General features: G+C 46.4%; 2 protein-coding genes across 3 annotated transcripts in view; one reads left to right on the top strand and one right to left on the bottom strand.

Annotated features, from left to right (window-relative positions):
- Positions 1 to 15,069, bottom strand: part of LOC137518523 (uncharacterized) — a 30,854-nt gene extending 15,785 nt beyond the window's left edge. The window contains exon 1 of the mRNA XM_068236499.1: positions 15,036 to 15,069. The gene's annotated coding sequence lies outside the window, so the exon portion shown is untranslated. The remainder of the gene's footprint in view (positions 1 to 15,035) is intronic.
- TPPP (tubulin polymerization promoting protein) overlaps positions 1 to 23,197 on the top strand; it is a 439,620-nt gene that overhangs the window by 322,520 nt on the left and 93,903 nt on the right. Inside the window, exons 1-2 of one of the 2 annotated variants that reach the window (XM_068236502.1) lie at positions 15,223 to 15,288; positions 19,386 to 19,469. The exons of the other annotated variant lie outside the window; for it this stretch is intronic. The gene's annotated coding sequence lies outside the window, so the exon portion shown is untranslated. Of the gene's footprint in view, positions 1 to 15,222; positions 15,289 to 19,385; positions 19,470 to 23,197 lie in introns of those variants that run through there. 2 annotated transcript variants of the gene reach the window in all.

The following is a 23,197-nucleotide window of genomic DNA, read 5'->3' as shown; positions in this document are numbered from 1 at the left end:
AGGTGCTCTGCTTGCTATAACTGAATTGCTGTTGTTTATCCCCTGCTTATTGCCTGAAGAAGTGGGCTGTGCCCGCGAAACGCGTTGCATCTTTGGGGTATTTTCAATAAATGTGTATATCTATATATTTACAGTCCTTGGTGTCTGCTTTAACGGAGGCGAGTCCACCACTTCCTCTCAGCAATTTTTTAAAAATTTTATGTACTTTTATCCTTCTGGCGCCTCTGTTCACCTACCAATATATGCACTTCTGTACAGTCCAAAATGATCCTGGGCAGGCGGATACATTTCCCCATATAGCCTATAGAGGTAATGCATCTGCCACGGGCTACACCGGACCACTGTATTAAACATTACACTGTTAACTTCTGTTTATCTGGCTCAAGGGGAAAAAGAGCTTGAGGCCTGAAACCCACTAGAAAGCACCAAAAAGGCTATCGCTAGTAATTTGTGAACGTTTAGCAAGCAATTTTGGGTGCAATTTCCCCGCTCCTATACAATTCATTAGAATGGAAACGCTCCGAGAATGCTGCATGTCCTGCAATTGCGATTTCCATAATTGCAATCGCTCTACTGGAATCTGTCACATCCATTTACATTGGCAGAGCGTTTAGGGAAAACGCTAGCGATTGAAAGCGCTCCCTAAACGCCCCCCCCAAAAAAACGCTCTAGTGGGTTCCAGGCCTAACTGCTAACAGGACAGTAAGCTCCACAGTGACTGAATGACTGGACGCAGCAGCTACCCATTCAGTTAAAGGGGCCCACTGATGATAACATTTTGGTTGTATAAGCTTTCTAAATTTCTGAAGTAGAAGTAAACCGAGTGAATATACAGTACTTTGCACAGATACAGATTTAGGCAGTGTACAATCAAGATTACATTACTAGTGGACCCCTTTAACACAGGAAGCTGAACTGCATGCTTTTTGAACAATTTAGCCTCCCAGCTGCCTGCCACGAGCACCACATGGGGGCAGTTTAAATGCCGTCGACTGGCAGCGTTTGTAACACTATGCATGTCAGCGCTTGACAGGACATGGTGTTGATTGGTGGCAGAGAACCTCAACATTTCACGACTTGGGCATGGCCGTGGTCAGATGTGATTTCATGGTCAGATGTGATTTCATGGGGGCTCCCTCTTCACCACCAGTACCAAGCGGTAGCAAATGCACGACTGCTGCAAGGGAGCAGTGAAAAGGCAGTAAATTCACTGCTTTTCAGCTTCCCGTGTGAATGAGGCCTGAGGGCCCATTGACACTAGAGCGTTTTGCCGGCGATTTTGGCAAAACGCTCAAACGCTAGCGCTTTTGAAAGCGCTAGTGTAATGAAACCCTATGGGCCCGTTCTTACTTTGGCGATTTGCGCTAATCGCCGCAAATCGCGAAACACAAACGCGTCGCCTGCACCATTTTCAGGCGATTTCCTGGCAATCGCATTTCAGTGCTATAGAAGCGCTAAACGCGATCACGGAAAAATCACTGCAGTGTTCAGTGATTTTTCCGCTGAAAAATCACTCACGCAAAACGCCGGTGGTAAGCGGCGGCGTTTTGCGCTTTCAAGTGTGAATGGGCCCTTACACACACACTCACTTTAAAGGGAACTTAGCACCCTTTCTCTCACTGGAATTTCTCCTGGCATAGAAGCAGGGGCGTCTCTAGCCATTTTGTCACTCCAGGCGGGAAATCCTGTGGCACCCCCCCCCCCCCGTGATTGCCCCCAGTCCCATACCCCGCACCCCTCATGGTGAACACCACTCCTGTGGTGAACCCCACCCCCAAGACCCCCGAAAATCATAATGCAGCAGCGTTTCACCAGAAAATGTACTTATTGCGTCATGGGTTCACCAGAAAATAGTTGTTATGCAGCAGAGCGTTTCACCATAAAATATACTTATTGCGGCATGCACTCACACACACCACACACAGTACACACACACACACTATACACACACACACAGTGTACACACACACACACACACACACACAGTACACACACTGCACACAACATACACACTATACACAGTACACACACACACACACACACACACACACTTTAGACACGCACAGCACAGTACACACACTACACACACACACACACACACACACACACACACACACACACACACACTGCACACAACACACACACACACACACAGAGCACACTATACACAGCACACAGTAGACATACACTATACACATACAGAGATAGGAGGAGTGGAGTGAGACTGAGAATAGCCTGAGATGGAGCAGTTTATCTGTATTGCAGTCCCACATTACACAGAGACTAGTTGCTGGTAATAGGACTGCTGTCCCTGCCAATCTCTTACACAAGTCAGCAAGCAGCCCTCCTGGAGTCTAGGGACTGTCAAAACTTTTCAACCTGTTTAAGACCTTATCTGCACATGCAGTCATTATAACAATGGGGAGAGAACAGACAGATTTTTTCCCACTGACCCTCCAGACGAGTTCTACATCATGCTGTGTATATTTACCAGCTAGCCTGCCCTCTAATTGCACTTTTATCAGCTAGCCTAGTATTTTACATTGCCTTACATCAACAAACCTGAATACAGCAGACACAGGACCAACCCTAAATCATTGAATGAAAGGCGGCCTGGGGGAAGTCAATGCCTGGCTGCTACACAGTCTCTACATCCTTGCAGTTACCAGTAGCAGAGAGAGAGGGACTGAATTCTCAGGAGTCGGACTCAGGAGCTGATGATGCTGTACTCCTCGGATCCCTGACTAGGATGAGTGCCTTCTCTCACTGACTCATTCATTACTGTGGTTCTTTGAATCATTGAGCTGAAGTCCAGTCAGCCCCGCTGCTGCTGCTGTGTAAACTGACACCTGTGTCAGCTGAGAGGCATTTCTTCTCTCACTACTCAGTGCAGAAGCGCCCTTGCCTCTTCCTGTCGCCTTAGGCGAAAATTTATAGCTGCCTAATGGCTCGGACGCCTCTGCATAGAAGTTGCCATATTCCCCCTCCCCTTCTCACATTCCTTATTTATATAAGTCAGAGATACTACCATTACACACTGACACACACAATCTCTTTGAAGAACTTGTCCTAATTACCCACCCCCCTCTGTTGATGAAAAGGTATTGTCTACTTCTTGGTTATGGACTATACTATAATAAAACAATTAGCGGAGGATGCCGGGGATGGACGGGCAGGCCTGCTGAAATAGGCTAGTAAAACTACTTTGAATGTTAAATAAAAGGTAAAATGGAAGTTAATTTTAATAATGAACCAACATAAACCTATTGTTGGCATGCATTTTTCATGTGCTATTGAGATGCCCCAGGTGCTAAAAATGATGCATGGTTCACTTTAACCAGCTCCTAGGTATAATATCTTAATTGTTAACATGTTTCATTGGAAGAAGACCCATGTAAGTAAAAGCCAACTTTTTTTAAACGGTTCAGTGATGCTACTGAGGAGTGGAACACCTGCTCCTGGGTTGTATCACTTCATGTACCCTAACATTAGCCAAGAGCTCACTGTAGGAGTGTTAAGGTACCCATACATCTTACGATGTATGGGCAGATTCGACCAAGAGACAAATCTCTCTCTAATCGAATCTGATTAGAGAGAAATCTGTTAGCTGCCCATACACCACAGGCAGGGTATTTTATTGGGCAGGGCGGCTGCCCTGGGCGCAGATGGGCAAGTAGAAGAAGAGGGGCGCAGGCAGAAGGACATAATCGCTAGGGTGCTGGTGAAGCGTAGTGCAGCCAAATGGAAGACTACCCATGCGATCACCTTCCTTGACTCCTCCTGGGCTGCCTGCGTCAGCACCATGTGATGACACCTGATGTCCTTTAGCGGTACTGCAGGCTGTCAGTGTGCGGCACCTATGGAGGAGTCGGCTTTCCGGGATCTCTTTGCTTGTGTATTTTTATGGTCCCTGCTTTCTCCTGGATGAGCGGCTGGTCACTAGTAAGTAGGCAGATCTACTTGTGACCTGTGGCTGTGTGACTGTCCCTAAAGAGTAAGGGTTTGCGAGTCCACGGGTGTGGATGGTGGTGCAATTTTAAAACACCCTCGCCCTGGGTGTAATTTAGCCTAGAAACTGCCCTGACTACTGATTGCATGCTAAAATCGATCCGGAATCGGCCTTGTGCGCCGCTGTCCCCTAATGTAAAATGTCCCCCTGGTGCCCAATGTAAAGTATTTCACGTTTGTCAATCATTGTGAAATTGCACGCCGTTCCCGCAAGTCGGCCCAACATCTTGCAGCATGCGCGATCAAAAATGCGACCAATTTTTATCCCAAAATTGGTTGCATTGTTAGTTGGGTATGCACTTGGCGGCAGAACTATCAAAGTTGGAAACAATGTTGATCCATAGATTGGGGTCTTTGCCACCATGTGGATTGAACATTGAGGTTAATATTAACTGTTTCATTTCTAACGATTAGTCATTTTAATGATCTATGAGTTTTCTTATATTCCATAAACTTGCAACCAGCCTGTGGACTCTGTCCCTGTAGATCTCGGTAGTGAATGAGGTGTAAAACCTCTTATGAGGCAATAACAGGGGCATGTGGTGTTATGCATTTCTTTCACTTACAGAGTGTTTTGGGGGAGTGGATGCTGGGAGGGGGGATAGATAGGTTATATGTGGGGGTGGGGAGGGGTGATAGATTTCATGCCAGGTCGTTCTTCTATTTAGAAATGTATACAGGACGTGAAATACGATTTATTTAAAAAGTGACATTCTCTTGTGAGAGACTGGCAGGGTCTGGGCTATATGCACTGAGCATATGCTTGGGGAAGGAGCTGTTCTATGAATTATATGCACTTTAGGTTACAGCGGTTTGCAAAAGTATTCGGCCCCCTTGAAGTTTTCCCCATTTTGTCATATTACTGCCACAAACATGAATCCATTTACATGTAAATCGGGGTGCTCATTTCGAACTAGAGCGTGTCGTTTTTCCCCCGCAAGCAATCATTGGCTCGCGTGATTCTCGCTGTGATCGCGCTCCATTCTCGACAGGTAAAAGTTGCAATTGCAGCTAATGGAAATTAAAAACAATAATATTGAGGAGCGCTGGATATTCATCAGTATATGCAATTCTCCTTGATCCCCATTTACAGTGGGTTGCAAAAGTATTCGGCCCCCTTGAAGTTTTCCACATTTTGTCATATCACTGCCACAAACATAATTCAATTTCATTGGAATTCCACGTGATAGACCAATACAAAGTGGTGTACATGTGAGAAGTGGAACGAAAATCATACATGATTCCAAACATTTTTTACAAATAAATAACTGCAAAGTGGGGTGCGCATAATTATTCAGCCCCCTTTGGTCTGAGTGCAGTCAGTTGCCCATAGACATTGCCTGATGAGTGCTAATGACTAAATAGTGCACCTGTGTGCAGGGCAGTTTCTAGGCTGAATTTCACCCAGAGCGAAGGTGTAAAAATCGCCCCCCCCTCCCTGCTGTGGAGCCAGGTATAGGTGCCCACAGTTCAGGTTAGCTATGTAGGTGCCACCAGTATGAATTAGATAGGTAGGTGCCTGCAGTATAGGTTAGGTAGGTAGGTGCCTGCAGTATAGGTTTGGTAGGTAGGTGCCTGCAGTATAGGTTAGGTAGGTGGGTGCCTGCAGTATAGGTTTGGTAGGTAGGTGCCTGCAGTATAGGTTAGGTAGGTAGGTGCCTGCAGTATAGGTTAGGTAGGTAGGTGCCTGCAGTATAGGTTAGGTAGGTAGGTGCCTGCAGTATAGGTTTGGTAGGTAGGTGCCTGCAGTATAGGTTTGGTCGGTAGGTGCCTGCAGTATAGGTTAGGTAGGTAGGTGCCTGCTGTATAGGTTAGGTAGGTAGGTACCTGCAGTATAGCTTAGGTAGGTGACTGCAGTATAGCTTAGATAAGTATGTGACAATATAGGATAAATAGGTAGGTGACTGCAGTATAGCTTAGGTAGGTGACTGCAGTATAGCTTTAATAAGTAGGTGCCAGTATAGGTTAGGTAGGTAGGTGTCTGCAGTATAGGATAGATAGGTAGGTGTCTGCAGTATAGGATAGATAGGTAGATGACTGCAGTATAGATTAGGTAGGTAGGTGACTGCAGTATAGATTAGGTAGGTAGGTAGGTGCTGCAGTATAGATTAGGTAGGTGCTGCAGTATAGATTAGGTAGGTGCTGCAGTATAGATTAGGTAGGTGCCTGCAGTATAGATTAGGTAGGTAGGTAGGTGCTGCAGTATAGATTAGGTAGGTAGGTGCTGCAGTATAGATTAGGTAGATGCTGCAGGATAGATTAGGTAGGTGCTGCAGTGTAGATTAGGTAGGTAGGTGCTGCAGTATAGATTAGGTAGGTAGGTGCTGCAGTATAAATTAGGTAGGTAGGTGCTGCAATATAGATTATGTAGGTGCTGCAGTATAGATTAGGTAGGTAGGTAGGTGCTGCAGTATAGATTAGGTAGGTGCTACAGTATAGAGTAGGTAGGTAGGTGCTACAGTATAGAGTAGGTAGGTAGGTGCTGCAGTATATATTAGGTAGGTGCTGCAGTATAGAGTAGGTAGGTGCTGCAGTATAGAGTAGGTAGGTAGGTGCTGCAGTATAGATTAGGTAGGTGCTGCAGTATAGGATAGATAGGTAGGTGATTGCAGTATAGATTAGATAGGTGCTGCAGTATAGAGTAGGTAGGTAGGTGCTGCAGTATATATTAGGTAGGTGCTGCAGTATAGATTAGGTAGGTAGTTGCCTGCAGTATAGATTAGGTAGGTGCTTGCAGTATAGATTAGGTAGGTAGGTAGGTAGGTAGGTGCTGCAGCATAAATTAGGTAGGTAGGTGCTGCAATATAGATTATGTAGGTGCTGCAGTATAGATTAGGTAGGTAGGTAGGTAGGTGCGGCAGTATAGATTTAGTAGGTGCTGCAGTATAGAGTAGGTAGGTACTTGCTGCAGTATAGATTAGGTAGGTAGGTAGGTGCTGCAGTACAGAGTAGGTAGGTGCTGCAGTATAGAGTAGGTAGGTAGGTGCTGCAGTATATATTAGGTAGGTGCTGCAGTATAGATTAGGTAGGTAGTTGCCTGCAGTATAGATTAGGTAGGTGCCTGCAGTATAGATTAGGTAGGTAGGTAGGTAGGTGCTGCAGTATAAATTAGGTAGGTAGGTGCTGCAATATAGATTATGTAGGTGCTGCAGTATAGATTAGGTAGGTAGGTGCGGCAGTATAGATTTGGTAGGTGCTGCAGTATAGAGTAGGTAGGTAGGTGCTGCAGTATAGATTAGGTAGGTGCTACAGTATAGAGTAGGTAGGTAGGTGCTACAGTATAGAGTAGGTAGGTAGGTGCTGCAGTATATATTAGGTAGGTGCTGCAGAATAGAGTAGGTAGGTACTTGCTGCAGTATAGATTAGGTAGGTAGGTAGGTAGGTCCTGCAGTATTGATTAGGTAGGAGCTGCAGTATAGAGTAGGTAGGTGCTGCAGTATAGAGCAGGTAGGTAGGTTTTGCAGTATAGATTAGGTAGGTAGGTAGGTGCTGCAGGATAGATTAGGTAGGTGCTGCAGTATAGAGTAGGTAGGTAGGTCCTGCAGTATAGATTAGGTAGGTAGGTGCTGCAGTAAAGATTAGGTAGGTAGGTGCTGCAGTATAGATTAGGTAGGTAGGTAGGTGACTGCAGTATAGATTACGTAGGTAGGTGCTGCAGTATAGATTAGGTAGATAGGTGACTGCAGTATAGGTTAGGTAGGTGACTGCAGTATAGCTTAGATAGGTAGGTGCTGCAGCGGTGTTGGGAGCGGGCATAATAGTAATAACTCACCTTTCTTCATCTTCTGCCGAATAGCCGATCCCACACAGCTTCAACGTCTTTCCTGTCCCGGCATCTGTCTCCGTAACAGTGCCCCCTGTGATGACATGCGGTACGTCATCACAGGGGGCGCTGTTACTGAGACAGATGCCAGGACAGGAAAGACATTAAAGCTGCGGGAGATCGGCTATCCGGCTGAAGAAAGGTGAGTTATTACTATTATGCCCGCTCCCACCGCAACAGCGCCCCCTCCGGCCGCAACAATCCAGCACCCCGAGCGATTGCACGCATCGCACACCCATAGAAACGGGGCTGCCTGTGTGTAATCTAATGTCAGTACAAATCAGAGGTTGTCTAAGAGAATAATGGGAGCAACAACACCATGAAGTCCAAAGAACACACCAGACAGGTCAGGGATCAAGTTATTGAGAAATTTAAAGCAGGCTTAGGCCCCGTTCACACTTGCGTTTTGGCAAATAAACGGACCGGATCCTGATCGGATCCTGACCTGATCCTGATCAGAATCGTACGGTTCCGATCAGGATCCGGTCCGTTTGTATCAGGCATGCATCAGGCTGCCATCCGGATCCGTGGGCAAAAAATAGCGAAATTAAAAAAAAAAAATGTTGGGGTCAGCAGAAGGTGCACCTGGTGCACGTGTAGAATCAGGTTCCTCTGCTGTAGGCCTCACCTCCACCTCCGACATTCTGCCAAACAGCTCCAGCAGGTCTGTCACTGCTGCTCCACTCCAGACATGCTTGGCCCATGTGTCCCCATCCGAAATGGCCGCTTGCATACGCATAGGAACTGGGGTAGAACGTCAGGTTTTTGTAGGCAGTGTGTTCTGTGCCTTCCGTTCCCCATTGGTTTCTGTGTTCCTGATGGTGCTGTCAGGCTCAGGTCCGGCTCCGGTCCGGGTGCGTGGGCCGGAGATCCGGACCCAAAAAATAGCGCATGTTGGAAAAGAGTCCGGAGTCCGGATCCGATCCGGCTCCGAACTGTACGGAATGGACACGTGTGAATGTCCGCATAGACTTTACATTGCTATGCGGAACGTACGTTCCGTTTGTACAGTATGCGGCCTGGATCAGATCCGGAAAATCCGGATAGCGAACGCTAATGTGAACCGGGCCTTAGGCTACTAAAAGATTTCCAAAGCCTTGAACATCCCACAGAGCACTGTTCAAGGGATCATTCAGAAATGGAAGGAGTATGGCACAACTGTAAACCTACCAAGACAAGGCCGTCCACCTAAACTCACAGGCCAAACAAGGAGAGCGCTGATCAGAAATGCAGTCAAGAGGCCCATGGTGACTCTGGACGAGCTGCAGAGAGCAACAGCTAAGGTGGGGGAATCTGTCCATAGGACAACTATAAATCGTGCACTGCACAAAGTTGGCCTTTATGGAAGAGTGGCAAGAAGAAAGCCATTGTTAACAGAAAAGCATAAGAAGTCCCGTTTGCAGTTTGCCACAAGCCATGTGGGGGACACAGCAAACATGTGGAAGAAGGTGCTCTGGTCAGATGAAACCAAAATTGAACTCTTTGGCCAAAATGCAAAACGCTATGTGTGGCGGAAAACTAACAACGCACATCCCTCTGAACACACCATCCCTACTGCCAAATATGGTGGTGGCAGCATCATGCTCTGGGGGTGCTTCTCTTCAGCAGGGACAGGGAAGCTGGTCAGAGTTGATGGGAAGATGGATGGAGCCAAATATAGGCCAATCTTAAAAGAAAACCTCTTGGAGTCTGCAAAAGACTTGAGACTGGGGCGGAGGTTCACCTTCCAGCAGGACAACAACCCTAAACATAAAGCCAGGGCAACAATGGAATGGTTTAAAACAAAACATATCCATGTGTTACAATGGCCCAGTCAAAGTCCAGATCTAAATCCAATTGAGAATCTGTGGCAAAATCTGAAAACTGCTGTTGACAAACGCTGTCCATCTAACCTGACTGCGAACACAGTGTGTAGCAAGCACCCAAGGAGGGAAAAGGTGATGTGCTATGACTTGCAAGGTCTCTGCACTCCAGACTCTCCAGTCAATTTCTTCTCAGTCAAGTCAGCACCATCCGTAGTATCATAAAGCTCTTTTATTGATTAAAAAGCAGCATCATAGACATCATCAACAACGACAGCAGCGCTGTTTCGGTCAACAGACCTTTCTCAAACTGTACGAGATAAATGTCACACTGATACAAATGCATCCTATCCTTTAAATAGTACCTCTAAAAGCCACCACCAATCAACTTCAAGATCCCCCAACCAATCAGCATCCGCTGTGACCAAACGGACTGTATGGAGAACTGCAACTCCTAACATTTAAATGAGACTATCCCATAATAATCTTACCTGTTCCTCCCCTCCCACATACGTAACACTGCTGGTGAGCGGACCGTAACGTAAACCGCTCATCTAGTATGTAAAAATATGCACTCCTGCGCACTATCTTACCTTCTCCTAACTGCATTTAACAGCGCTGGGCGAGAGCGTCTATCACCGCCAACAATCCTGCGGACGTCATCATGACGTCCTATCACGTGACTGTGCGTCACTAGGGGGCGTTCATCCAACGCTCCTATTCTCCTAGCAACCAACAACGCGTACAACCGGCTATTAAGCCGGCATCACATGTGTAAACAACTTGACGTCACACGTTTAAATAGCTACATAAACAGCGGCTGGCAATATTGACACACGATCTCACCCAACGCATCCTGCAGAATCAGAAGTGAGGGGACTCAGGTCACTGCTATGCTGATTAGCCATAAAGGGATCCCGTGTTCATTACCTGAAATAAATAAGTATATACACAATATTAGTAGTCAATCCTATCCACTCAGTATAAGCCACCACACATAATCATACATAGTATCCCACAATCCCCATCTAAATACATGGCAATAGATCATATTCTTTGTTAAGTCCACCCCTCCCCATAGTCCCCAATCTGAGAATCCATTCAGCTTCCCTAATAAGTAACATTTTATGCGATCACCTCTTCTTCTATTTAAGGGGACATGATCAATTACCTGTACCCTCAGCTGAGAGACAGAGTGTCCAAATGACTTAAAATGGCTAGAGACTGCCTGATCACCATCTCCTCCTCTTATTGCACTCTTATGAGATGATATCCTGTCCCTAAGGGGTTGTGTAGTTTTACCTACATATCCTAGCCCACATGGGCATTTCAAAAGATAGACGACAAAAGTCGACTCACAATTATAATATCCATTGACATAAAATTTGCGTCCACTAGAGGGATGTGTAAAGCAGTCTCCCTTATTCACTAGACTACACATGTGGCAATGGAGGCATGGAAATGTACCCTTCCTAATACTCCTATCTACTGGTTGTTCAAATGTGTGCATAACTTTATCCCTGATAGTGGGCGGGCGTCTAAATGACAATAAAGGTGGATGTCTAAACTTCTCTATGTGTGGAAAGCCCTCCCGTAAAATGTTCCAATGCTTTTTAACAGCTGAGCCTATCTGTTCGCTCCAACTATTAAAGGTGGTAACCAGAGGGATTCTAGAACCCATTTGGCTTCTATTGTTAATACCTCTCTTCTTAGTATACACTTCCTTAGGATAACCCCTCCTTTCAAATTTATCTTCTTAGTATACACTTCCTTAGGATAACCCCTCCTTTCAAATTTATTCTGCATCTGCTCAATTCTTTCTATTCGTTTTTGAAGATCTGCCACTATTCTCTCAACCCTAGCTAACTGTCCACCAGGGATATTGTCCCTAACATGTTTTGGGTGAAAACTACCATATTCTAACAATGAATTCCTATCTGTAGGTTTGGTGTACAGGTCGGTGATAAGTCTATCCCCCGACCTGTACACCATTGTGTCCAAAAAGGACACCTCATCAATTGCCACATGCGCAGTCAAAACAATAAATGGACACTTGGTCCTCAACTCTCCAATAAAGTCATTTAGGGTCGAATGTGACCCCGCCCACACGCAAAAAATATCATCTATATACCTCCACCAGCATTTTGCATGCTGGTGGAAAAGGGCATTATTATATACAAATGCTTCCTCAAATTGGCCCATACATAGATTGGCGTAGGACGGGGCCACATTCGACCCCATAGCTGTCCCTCTACACTGTACATAGAATTGGTTTTCAAACAAGAAATAATTCTCCTGAAGTATAATCCGCAACAATGAAACCACAAAGGCCCTCTGGGGAGCAGACAAATCCGAGTGTACCATAAGATACCATTCTGTAGCCTCTACACCCCCATCGTGTGGGATGGAGGTGTAGAGGCTCTCAACATCCAATGTCACCAACAGAGATTCTGGGGAAATTGCCATTAAACTGTTTCATTTTTCAATAAACATATTTGTGTCTCTCAGGTAAGAATCAATAGACTGGACCACCGGCTGTAATAATTTATCTATAAATTGGGCCAAGGGGACAAACACAGAGTCCACCCCTGAAACAATTGGTCGTTCAGGGGGTGTAGCCAGGCTTTTGTGAATTTTTGGTAAGGTATATATAATGGGGGTCCTGGGATTACTCTTTATCAAAAACCGAGCACAGTCTTGATCGATAATGCCTCTCTCCACTGCACCATCGACAAGTAATTTAATCATTTTTTTGGTCTTAAACAAAGGGTCCACATCTACTTTCTTATACACTTGTTCCTGTGCAAGTTGTTGTAAGATTTCTTGTCGGTAATATTCTACATCCAATATGACCACAGCTCCTCCCTTGTCTGCTGGCCGCACAACAATTGATCTATTATTCTCGAGTGACTTAAGTGCTGCCCGTTCACCCCTGGCCAAATTGGGTGTCACGTGAAAGTTCCTTTTGCCATACTCCCTTTCCAGGTTATGTAACTCCATGTTGACTTTAGAAATAAAGATATCAATCACTGGATGGCTAGGGGGATTAAACATGCTCTTATTCCTCAACCCTAAAGGTTTCAAGGCCAGTTCTTGTTCCTCCCTAACCTCGTTAGAGACTGGCCATGGAGGTATGGAGGCAAAGTATTGTTTCAGCTTGATATTTCTATAAAAGCGACATAGATCTAAGTCCAATTTGAAGAAATCCGGTCCAGATGTAGGACAAAAGCCCAGTCCATGATTCAATACACGTGTTTCATCTTTAGTAAGGACATACTGTGATAAGTTCACCACTAGATGTTGCTCCGTTGTGTTCTCTGTCGTAGATTCATTTTGCCTGACATTTTGACGTCTGGCCTGCTTTTGCTTTTTTTGCTGGTACCTCTTTCCTCCTCGCTTTCTTGGTCTCTTATTGAGGATGGGGAAGAGTCCCTCGACGTTGGTAAAAAATCTGATGAGGATGTATTATCACCGGCAGGTTGACGCGGTCCCTTTCCACGTTTAGGAAACGTATTCCGTCCTCTCCTCTTTATACTAAAGCCTTCCTTCTGCCACACATAGACATAACCATTGGTATAATCCGATAGATCCCGATGGTATTTGGATCTCTTAGTATCCTCCACACTTTTCTTATATTTCTCCATTTTCTCTTTCAGATTATCGGTATAATCCTGGGCCGCCGATGGAGAAAGTAGGCCCCTTAATTGTTTATCAAACATATCAATTTTCTCATTAATCTTAGGAATTTCCCGCTGTATGTGGTCTATCATGTGTAGCATTGCATCAAACGATGCTCGGTTCCATATACGTTCCCAAACGCCACAGAAATCTTTTTCTCGAGAGAACATCATAGGTGCCACTTGGGACCTCATAGAGCGTGGGATCTTTTTTTGTTGATGATACTCCGCCAAAGTTGCGGCATGCAGCTCATAATTAATCAGCATCTTGCTCCAAACTTCTAAATCTCTCTTGATCAACTTTTCATCAGGTTTCTGTAAAAAGGAACCGCCTCTGGTGGCTGCCGTTAAAAATCCGTGTGGTGTCCTCTCCTGAGAAGGAAAAGATCTCACTTGTCTCCATCATCCACTTCCACGGTGCTATTCGCCCCTAGTGCAGTGCAATCCAATACGAACACAGTGTGTAGCAAGCACCCAAGGAGGGAAAAGGTGATGTGCTATGACTTGCAAGGTCTCTGCACTCCAGACTCTCCAGTCAATTTCTTCTCAGTCAAGTCAGCACCATCCGTAGTATCATAAAGCTCTTTTATTGATTAACCACTTAAGGACCAGGGATGATTTCGCTAATCTGTGCAGCGTGGGCTCTACAGCCCACAGCACAGATCAGCAAGGAGGCTGGGCGATCAGACTTACCCCCTTTTTTCCCCATTAGGGGGATGTCCTGCTGGGGGGGTCTGATCGCCGCCGGCTCTGTTCGTTCAGCGGGGGCTCCTCAAAGCCCCCCCCCGCAGCGAATTTCCTCCTCCGTCCCCTTCCGTCCCTCCCCATCCTCCTATGGGCAGCGCAGGACGGAGATCCGTCCTGCGCCGCCTAGAGTGAATGCCGGCGAATCAGAATGCGGCGATCCCCGGCCAATCAGAGGCCGGGGATCGCCGATCTACGTCACGGCGCTGCTGCGCAGCAGTGCCGTGTGATGTAAACAGCGGGGATTTCTTCCCCGGATGTTTACATTATGCGTGCGAGCCGCGATCGGCGGCTCGCACACTGTTCACGGAGGCAATCTCCGTGAACTAGCATGGAAAGGCCGCTCGATCGAGCGGCCGTTTCCATGCTATACCACTAACGACCCGCCGACGCCTATGGGCGTTAGGCGGTCGTTAAGTGGTTAAAAAGCAGCATCATAGACATCATCAACAGCGACAGCAGCGCTGTTTCGGTCAACAGACCTTTCTCAAGCTGTACGAGATAAATGTCACACTGATACAAATGCATCCTATCCTTTAAATAGTACCTCTAAAAGCCACCACCAATCAACTTCAAGATCCCCCAACCAATCAGCATCCGCTGTGACCAAACGGACTGTGTGGAGAACTGCAACTCCTAACATTTAAATGAGACTATCCCATAATAATCTTACCTGTTCCTCCCCTCCCACAAACGTAACACTGCTGGTGAGCGGACCGTAACGTAAACCGCTCATCTAGTATGTAAAAATATGCACTCCTGCGCACTATCTTACCTTCTCCTAACTGCATTTAACAGCGCTGGGCGAGAGCGTCTATCACCGCCAACAATCCTGCGGACGTCATCATGACGTCCTATCACGTGACTGTGCGTCACTAGGGGGCGTTCATCCAACGCTCCTATTCTCCTAGCAACCAACAACGCGTACAACCGGCTATTAAGCCGGCATCACATGTGTAAACAACTTGACGTCACACGTACAAATAGCTACATAAACAGCGGCTGGCAATATTGACACACGATCTCACCCAACGCATCCTGCAGAATCAGAAGTGAGTGGATAGGATTGACTACTAATATTGTGTATATACTTATTTATTTCAGGTAATGAACACGGGATCCCTTTATGGCTAATCAGCATAGCAGTGACTTGAGTCCCCTCACTTCTGATTCTGCAGGATTACGTTACGGTCCGCTCACCAGCAGTGTTACGTATGTGGGAGAGGAGGAACAGGTAAGATTATTATGGGATAGTCTCATTTAAATGTTAGGAGTTGCAGTTCTCCAAACAGTCCGTTTGGTCACAGCGGATGCTGATTGGTTGGGGGATCTTGAAGTTGATTGGTGGTGGCTTTTAGAGGTACTATTTAAAGGATAGGATGCATTTGTATCAGTGTGACATTTATCTCGTACAGCTTGAGAAAGGTCTGTTGACCGAAACAGCGATGCTGTCGCTGTTGATGATGTCTATGATGCTGCTTTTTAATCAATAAAAGAGCTTTATGATACTACGGATGGTGCTGACTTGACTGAGAAGAAATTGACTGGAGAGTCTGGAGTGCAGAGACCTTTCAAGTCATAGCACATCACCTTTTCCCGATCGCGGCTCGCACGCATAATGTAAACATCCGGGGAAGAAATCCCCGCTGTTTACATCACACGGCGCTGCTGCGCAGCAGCGCCGTGACGTAGATCGGCGATCCCCGGCCTCTGATTGGCCGGGGATCGCCGCATTCTGATTCGCCGGCATTCACTCTAGGCGGCGCAGGACGGATCTCCGTCCTGCGCTGCCCATAGGAGGAAGGGGAGGGACGGAAGGGGACGGAGGAGGAAATTCGCTGCGGGGGGGGCTTTGAGGAGCCCCCGCTGAACGAACAGAGCCGGCGGCGATCAGACCCCCCCAGCAGGACATCCCCCTAATGGGGAAAAAAGGGGGTAAGTCTGATCGCCCAGCCTCCTTGCTGATTTGTGCTGTGGGCTGTAGAGCCCACGCTGCACAGATTAGTGAAATCACCCCTGGTCCTTAAGTGGTTAATCAATAAAAGAGCTTTATGATACTACGGATGGTGCTGACTTGACTGAGAAGAAATTGACTGGAGAGTCTGGAGTGCAGAGACCTTGCAAGTCATAGCACATCACCTTTTCCCTCCTTGGGTGCTTGCTACACACTGTGTTCGTATTGGATTGCACTGCACTAGGGGCGAATAGCACCGTGGAAGTGGATGATGGAGACACAAGTGAGATCTTTTCCTTCTCAGGAGAGGACACCACACGGATTTTTAACGGCAGCCACCAGAGGCGGTTCCTTTTTACAGAAACCTGATGAAAAGTTGATCAAGAGAGATTTAGAAGTTTGGAGCAAGATGCTGATTAATTATGAGCTGCATGCCGCAACTTTGGCGGAGTATCATCAACAAAAAAAGATCCCACGCTCTATGAGGTCCCAAGTGGCACCTATGATGTTCTCTCGAGAAAAAGATTTCTGTGGCGTTTGGGAATGTATATGGAACCGAGCATCGTTTGATGCAATGCTACACATGATAGACCACATACAGCGGGAAATTCCTAAGATTAATGAGAAAATTGATATGTTTGATAAACAATTAAGGGGCCTACTTTCTCCATCGGCGGCCCAGGATTATACCGATAATCTGAAAGAGAAAATGGAGAAATATAAGAAAAGTGTGGAGGATACTAAGAGATCCAAATACCATCGGGATCTATCGGATTATACCAATGGTTATGTCTATGTGTGGCAGAAGGAAGGCTTTAGTATAAAGAGGAGAGGACGGAATACGTTTCCTAAACGTGGAAAGGGACCGCGTCAACCTGCCGGTGATAATACATCCTCATCAGATTTTTTACCAACGTCGAGGGACTCTTCCCCATCCTCAATAAGAGACCAAGAAAGCGAGGAGGAAAGAGGTACCAGCAAAAAAAGCAAAAGCAGGCCAGACGTCAAAATGTCAGGCAAAATGAATCTACGACAGAGAACACAACGGAGCAAAATCTAGTGGTGAACTTATCACAGTATGTCCTTATTAAAGATGAAACACGTGTATTGAATCATGGACTGGGCTTTTGTCCTACATCTGGACCGGATTTCTTCAAATTGGACTTAGATCTATGTCGTTTTTATAGAAATATCAAGCTGAAACAATACTTTGCCTCCATACCTCCATGGCCAGTCTCTAACGAGGTTAGGGAGGAACAAGAACTGGCCTTGAAACCTTTAGGGTTGAGGAATAAGAGCATGTTTAATCCCCCTAGCCATCCAGTGATTGATATCTTTATTTCTAAAGTCAACATGGAGTTACATAACCTGGAAAGGGAGTATGGCAAAAGGAACTTTCACGTGACACCCAATTTGGCCAGGGGTGAATGGGCAGCACTTAAGTCACTCGAGAATAATAGATCAATTGTTGTGCGGCCAGCAGACAAGGGGGGAGCTGTGGTCATATTGGATGTAGAATATTACCGACAAGAAATCTTACAACAACTTGCACAGGAACAAGTGTATAAGAAAGTAGATGTGGACCCTTTGTTTAAGACCAAAAAAATGATTAAATTACTTGTCGATGGTGCAGTGGAGAGAGGCATTATCGATCAAGACTGTGCTCGGTTTTTGATAAAGAGTAATCCCAGGACCCCCATTATATATACCTTACCAAAAATTCACAAAAGCCTGGCTACACCCCCTGGACGACCAATTGTTTCAGGGGTGGACTCTGTGTTTGTCCCCTTGGCCCAATTTATAGATAAATTATTACAGCCGGTGGTCCAGTCTATTGATTCTTACCTGAGAGACACAAATATGTTTATTGAAAAATGAAACAGTTTAATGGCAATTTCCCCAGAATCTCTGTTGGTGACATTGGATGTTGAGAGCCTCTACACCTCCATCCCACACGATGGGGGTGTAGAGGCTACAGAATGGTATCTTATGGTACACTCGGATTTGTCTGCTCCCCAGAGGGCCTTTGTGGTTTCATTGTTGCGGATTATACTTCAGGAGAATTATTTCTTGTTTGAAAACCAATTCTATGTACAGTGTAGAGGGACAGCTATGGGGTCGAATGTGGCCCCCGTCCTACGCCAATCTATGTATGGGCAAATTTGAGGAAGCATTTGTATATAATAATGCCCTTTTCCACCAGCATGCAAAATGCTGGTGGAGGTATATAGATGATATTTTTTGCGTGTGGGCGGGGTCACATTCGACCCTAAATGACTTTATTAGAGAGTTGAGGACCAAGTGTCCATTTATTGTTTTGACTGCGCATGTGGCAATTGATGAGGTGTCCTTTTTGGACACAATGGTGTACAGGTCGGGGGATAGACTTATCACCGACCTGTACACCAAACCTACAGATAGGAATTCATTGTTAGAATACGGTAGTTTTCACCCAAAACATGTTAGGGACAATATCCCTGGTGGACAGTTAGCTAGGGTTGAGAGAATAGTGGCAGATCCTCAAAAACGAATAGAAAGAATTGAGCAGATGCAGAATAAATTTGAAAGGAGGGGTTATCCTAAGGAAGTGTATACTAAGAAGAGAGGTATTAACAATAGAAGCCAAATGGGTTCTAGAATCCCTCTGGTAACCACCTTTAATAGTTGGAGCGAACAGATAGGCTCAGCTGTTAAAAAGCATTGGAACATTTTACGGGAGGGCTTTCCACACATAGAGGAGTTTAGACATCCACCTTTATTGTCATTTAGACGCCCGCCCACTATCAGGGATAAAGTTATGCACACATTTGAACAACCAGTAGATAGGAGTATTAGGAAGGGTACATTTCCATGCCTCCATTGCCACATGTGTAGTCTAGTGAATAAGGGAGACTGCTTTACACATCCCTCTAGTGGACGCAAATTTTATGTCAATGGATATTATAATTGTGAGTCGACTTTTGTCGTCTATCTTTTGAAATGCCCATGTGGGCTAGGATATGTAGGTAAAACTACACAACCCCTTAGGGACAGGATATCATCTCACAAGAGTGCAATAAGAGGAGGAGATGGTGCTCAGGCAGTCTCTAGCCATTTTAAGTCATTTGGACACTCAGTCTCTCAGCTGAGGGTACAGGTAATTGATCATGTCCCCTTAAATAGAAGAAGAGGTGATCGCATAAAATGTTGCTTATTAGGGAAGCTGAATGGATTCGCAGATTGGGGACTATGGGGAGGGGTGGACTTAACAAAGAATATGATCTATTGCCATGTATTTAGATGGGGATTGTGGGATACTATGTATGATTATGTGTGGTGGCTTATACTGAGTGGATAGGATTGAATACTAATATTGTGTATATACTTATTTATTTCAGGTAATGAACACGGGATCCCTTTATGGCTAATCAGCATAGCAGTGACCTGAGTCTCCTCACTTCTGATTCTGCAGGATGCGTTGGGTGAGATCGTGTGTCAATATTGCCAGCCGCTGTTTATGTAGCTATTTGTACGTGTGACGTCAAGTTGTTTACACACGTGATGCCGGCTTAATAGCCGGTTGTACGCGTTGTTGGTTGCTAGGAGAATAGGAGCGTTGGATGAACGCCCCCTAGTGACGCACAGTCACGTGATAGGACGTCATGATGACGTCCGCAGGATTGTTGGCGGTGATAGACGCTCTCGCCCAGCGCTGTTAAATGCAGTTAGGCAGGAGTGCATATTTTTACATACTAGATGAGCGGTTTACGTTACGGTCCGCTCACCAGCAGTGTTACGTATGTGGGAGGGGAGGAACAGGTAAGATTATTATGGGATAGTCTCATTTAAATGTTAGGAGTTGCAGTTCTCCACACAGTCCATTTGGTCACAGCGGATGCTGATTGGTTGGGGGATCTTGAAGTTGATTGGTGGTGGCTTTTAGAGGTACTATTTAAAGGATAGGATGCATTTGTATCAGTGTGGCATCTAACCTGACTGAGCTGGAGCGGTTTTCCAAAGAAGAATGGGCAAGGATTTCAGTCTCTAGATGTGCAAAGCTGGTAGAGACATACCCTAAAAGACTGGCAGCTGTAATTGCAGCAAAAGGTGGTTGTACAAAGTATTGATGCAGGGTGCTGAATAATTACGCGCACCCCACTTTGCAGTTGTTATTTTTTTTTAATGTTTGGAATCAAGTATGATTTCCTTTCCACTTCTCACGTGCACACCACTTTGTATTGGTCTTTCACGTGGAATTCCAATAAAATTGATTCATGTTTGTGGCAGTAATATGACAAAATGTGGAAAACTTCAAGGGGGCCGAATACTTTTGCAAACCACTGTATTAGGTATGGAGATGCTTGAATTATGTATATAAGGTTGAGATAAGGGTCTTTATAAATTCAGAAGGAGAGGTGATGCAGAGCACTGGTTGTTCGCTATCTCTCTACAGGGGCGTTTCTAGGGTCCTTGGAGATCGGGGGCACCTGTGGGCACCAGGCGGGGAGGTATATGCGGCGCGTGCAGGGCGTGGCCATGAGGTGAGTGGGCGTGGCCATGGGTGGGGCCAAATGTACATGAACTTAGCAGCGGTGTAAGCTACAGATAACAGGCCTGCCCATCAAAATATTGGATGGAGCCCCCTGTCCTTTATTTGGATAATTTACAATCAGTATAGGCATAGATGAAAGATGTATACGCACATACAATTTTGATTGGTCAATCACTGACCCCCAATTTTACCACCCCCGTGCAGTAAGTGGGCCAACAGACAATGAATTTTATGAACAGAGCTAAAATTGGCTAATCAAAATTGTATGTGTGTACCAGGCTTTACAGCTAATACTGTACATACTGAAAGTAGCAGGGATCAGCACACAATATAGCTGGTTTACAATCAGTAAAGGCACAGAGTAACACCTTACACTGTACATACTGGAGGTAAATCAGCACACAGTGCAGGCACTAGAGAACAGCGTATACTGTACATACTGTAGGCAGCAGAATTCAGTACACTGCAGCTAGAGTGCCAAAAATATGAGGATCACGTTGTGCGGCGTGCTTATCGTGCCGCACCGAAAAATGGGTGGGCCATGGACCAGAATATAGGTGTGGTAACGGGTGGAGACAAATTTACATGAACCTAGCAATGGTGGGACATTAGATTATGACAGTGGTGGCGAACCTTTTGGAGGCTGAGTGCCCAAACTGCAACCCAAAAGTCACTTATCTATCGCAAAGTGGCAACAGCAATTTAAACTAAATACTGTACAAACGTTTTAACTCATACATGAACATTATGGAAAATCCAAGGTTGAAAATAAACTGTGAAGATAAACAATTTCATCCATCCTACTCCTGAAAAATGTATTCAATTTTTTAGAACCTCCCAGTTTTATTTTCTGTTTTAAAAAGCTAAAAAAGTAGGTTTAATGCTATTGTCTCATATGATAAGGATTCAGCTTTTCCCATAGTCTCGCAGTTAGCAATCATGTGACCCCCAACAAGACAAATTCAGCAATCATGAGGCCCCCAACAAGACAAATTCAGCAATCATGAGGCCTCCAACAAATCATGAGGCCCCCAACAAGACAAATTCAGCAATCATGAGGCCCCCAACAAATCATGAGGCCCCCAACAAGACAAATTCAGCAATCTTGAGGCCCCCAACGAATCATAACGCTCCCAACAATACAAATTCAGCAGTCATGAGGCACATAAATAGACAGCATTTCACATAAATAGGCAGAATGCCCCCTTAATATGGTAGCCCCCCAAGTTAGGTAGTGAGTGACAGGGACCCCCAGGTTAGCTAGTGAGTGACAGGCGCCTCCAGTTAGGTAGTTAGTGACAGGGAGCCCCTTTAGGTAGTGAGTGAGTGCCAGGGAGCCCCTTTAGGTAGTGAGTGAGTGCCAGGGAGCCCCTTTAGGCAGTGAGTGAGTGCCAGGGAGCCCCTTTAGGCAGTCAGTGAGTGCCAGGGAGCCCCTTCAGGCAGTGAGTGAGTGCCAGGGAGCCCCTTCAGGCAGTGAGTGAGTGACAGGGAGCCCCTTTAGGTAGTGAGTGAGTGACAGGGAGCCCCTTTAGGCAGTGAGTAAGTGCCAGGGAGCCCCTTTAGGGAGTGAGTGAGTGCCAGGGAGCCCCTTTAGGCAGTGAGTGAGTGCCAGGGAGCCCCTTTAGGCAGTGAGTGAGTGACAGAGAGCCCCTTTAGGCAGTGAGTGAGTGCCAGGGAGCCCCTTTAGGCAGTGAGTGAGTGCCAGGGAGCCCCTTTAGGCAGTGAGTGAGTGACAGGGAGCCCCTTTAGGCAGTGAGTGACAGGGAGCTCTTTTAGGGAGTGAGTGAGTGCCAGGGAAGCCCCTTCAGGCAGTGAGTGAGTGCCAGGGAGCCCCTTCAGGCAGTGAGTGAGTGCCAGGGAGCCCCTTTAGGCAGTGAGTGAGTGACAGGGAGCCCCTTTAGGCAGTAAGTGAGTGACAGGGAGCCCCTTTAGGTAGTGAGTGAGTGACAGGGAGCCCCTTTAGGCAGTGAGTGAGTGACAGGGAGCCCCTTTAGGCAGTGAGTGAGTGACATGGGAGCCCCTTCAGGCAGTGAGTGAGTGCCAGGGAGCCCCTTTAGGGAGTGAGTGAGTGCCAGGGAGCCCCTTTAGGCAGTGAGTGAGTGCCAGGGAGCCCCTTTAGGGAGTGAGTGAGTGCCAGGGAGCCCCTTTAGGGAGTGAGTGAGTGCCAGGGAGCCCCTTTAGGGAGTAAGTGAGTGCCAGGGAGCCCCTTTAGGAAGTGAGTGAGTGCCAGGGAGACCCTTTAGGTAGTGAGTGAGTGCCAGGGAAGCCCCTTCAGGCAGTGAGTGAGTGCCAGGGAAGCCCCTTCAGGCAGTGAGTGAGTGCCAGGGAGCCCCTTCAGGCAGTGAGTGAGTGCCAGGGAGCCCCTTTAGGCAGTGAGTGAGTGCCAGGGAGCCCCTTTAGGCAGTGAGTGAGTGCCAGGGAGCCCCTTTAGGCAGTGAGTGAGTGCCAGGGAGCCCCTTTAGGGAGTGAGTGAGTGACAGCCCCTTTAGGCAGTGAGTGAGTGACAGGGAGCCACTTTAGGCAGTGAGTGAGTGACAGGGAGCCCCTTTAGGCAGTGAGTGAGTGACAGGGAGCCCTTTTAGGTAGTGAGTGAATGACAGGGAGCCCCTTTAGGCAGTGAGTGAGTGACAGGGAGCCCCTTTAGGCAGTGAGTGAGTG

The sequence above is a fragment of the Hyperolius riggenbachi genome, chromosome 5 (assembly GCF_040937935.1).
Source record: "Hyperolius riggenbachi isolate aHypRig1 chromosome 5, aHypRig1.pri, whole genome shotgun sequence".
Taxonomy (NCBI): Eukaryota; Metazoa; Chordata; class Amphibia; order Anura; family Hyperoliidae; genus Hyperolius; species Hyperolius riggenbachi.
This window is presented reverse-complemented; position numbering and strand designations above follow the sequence as displayed.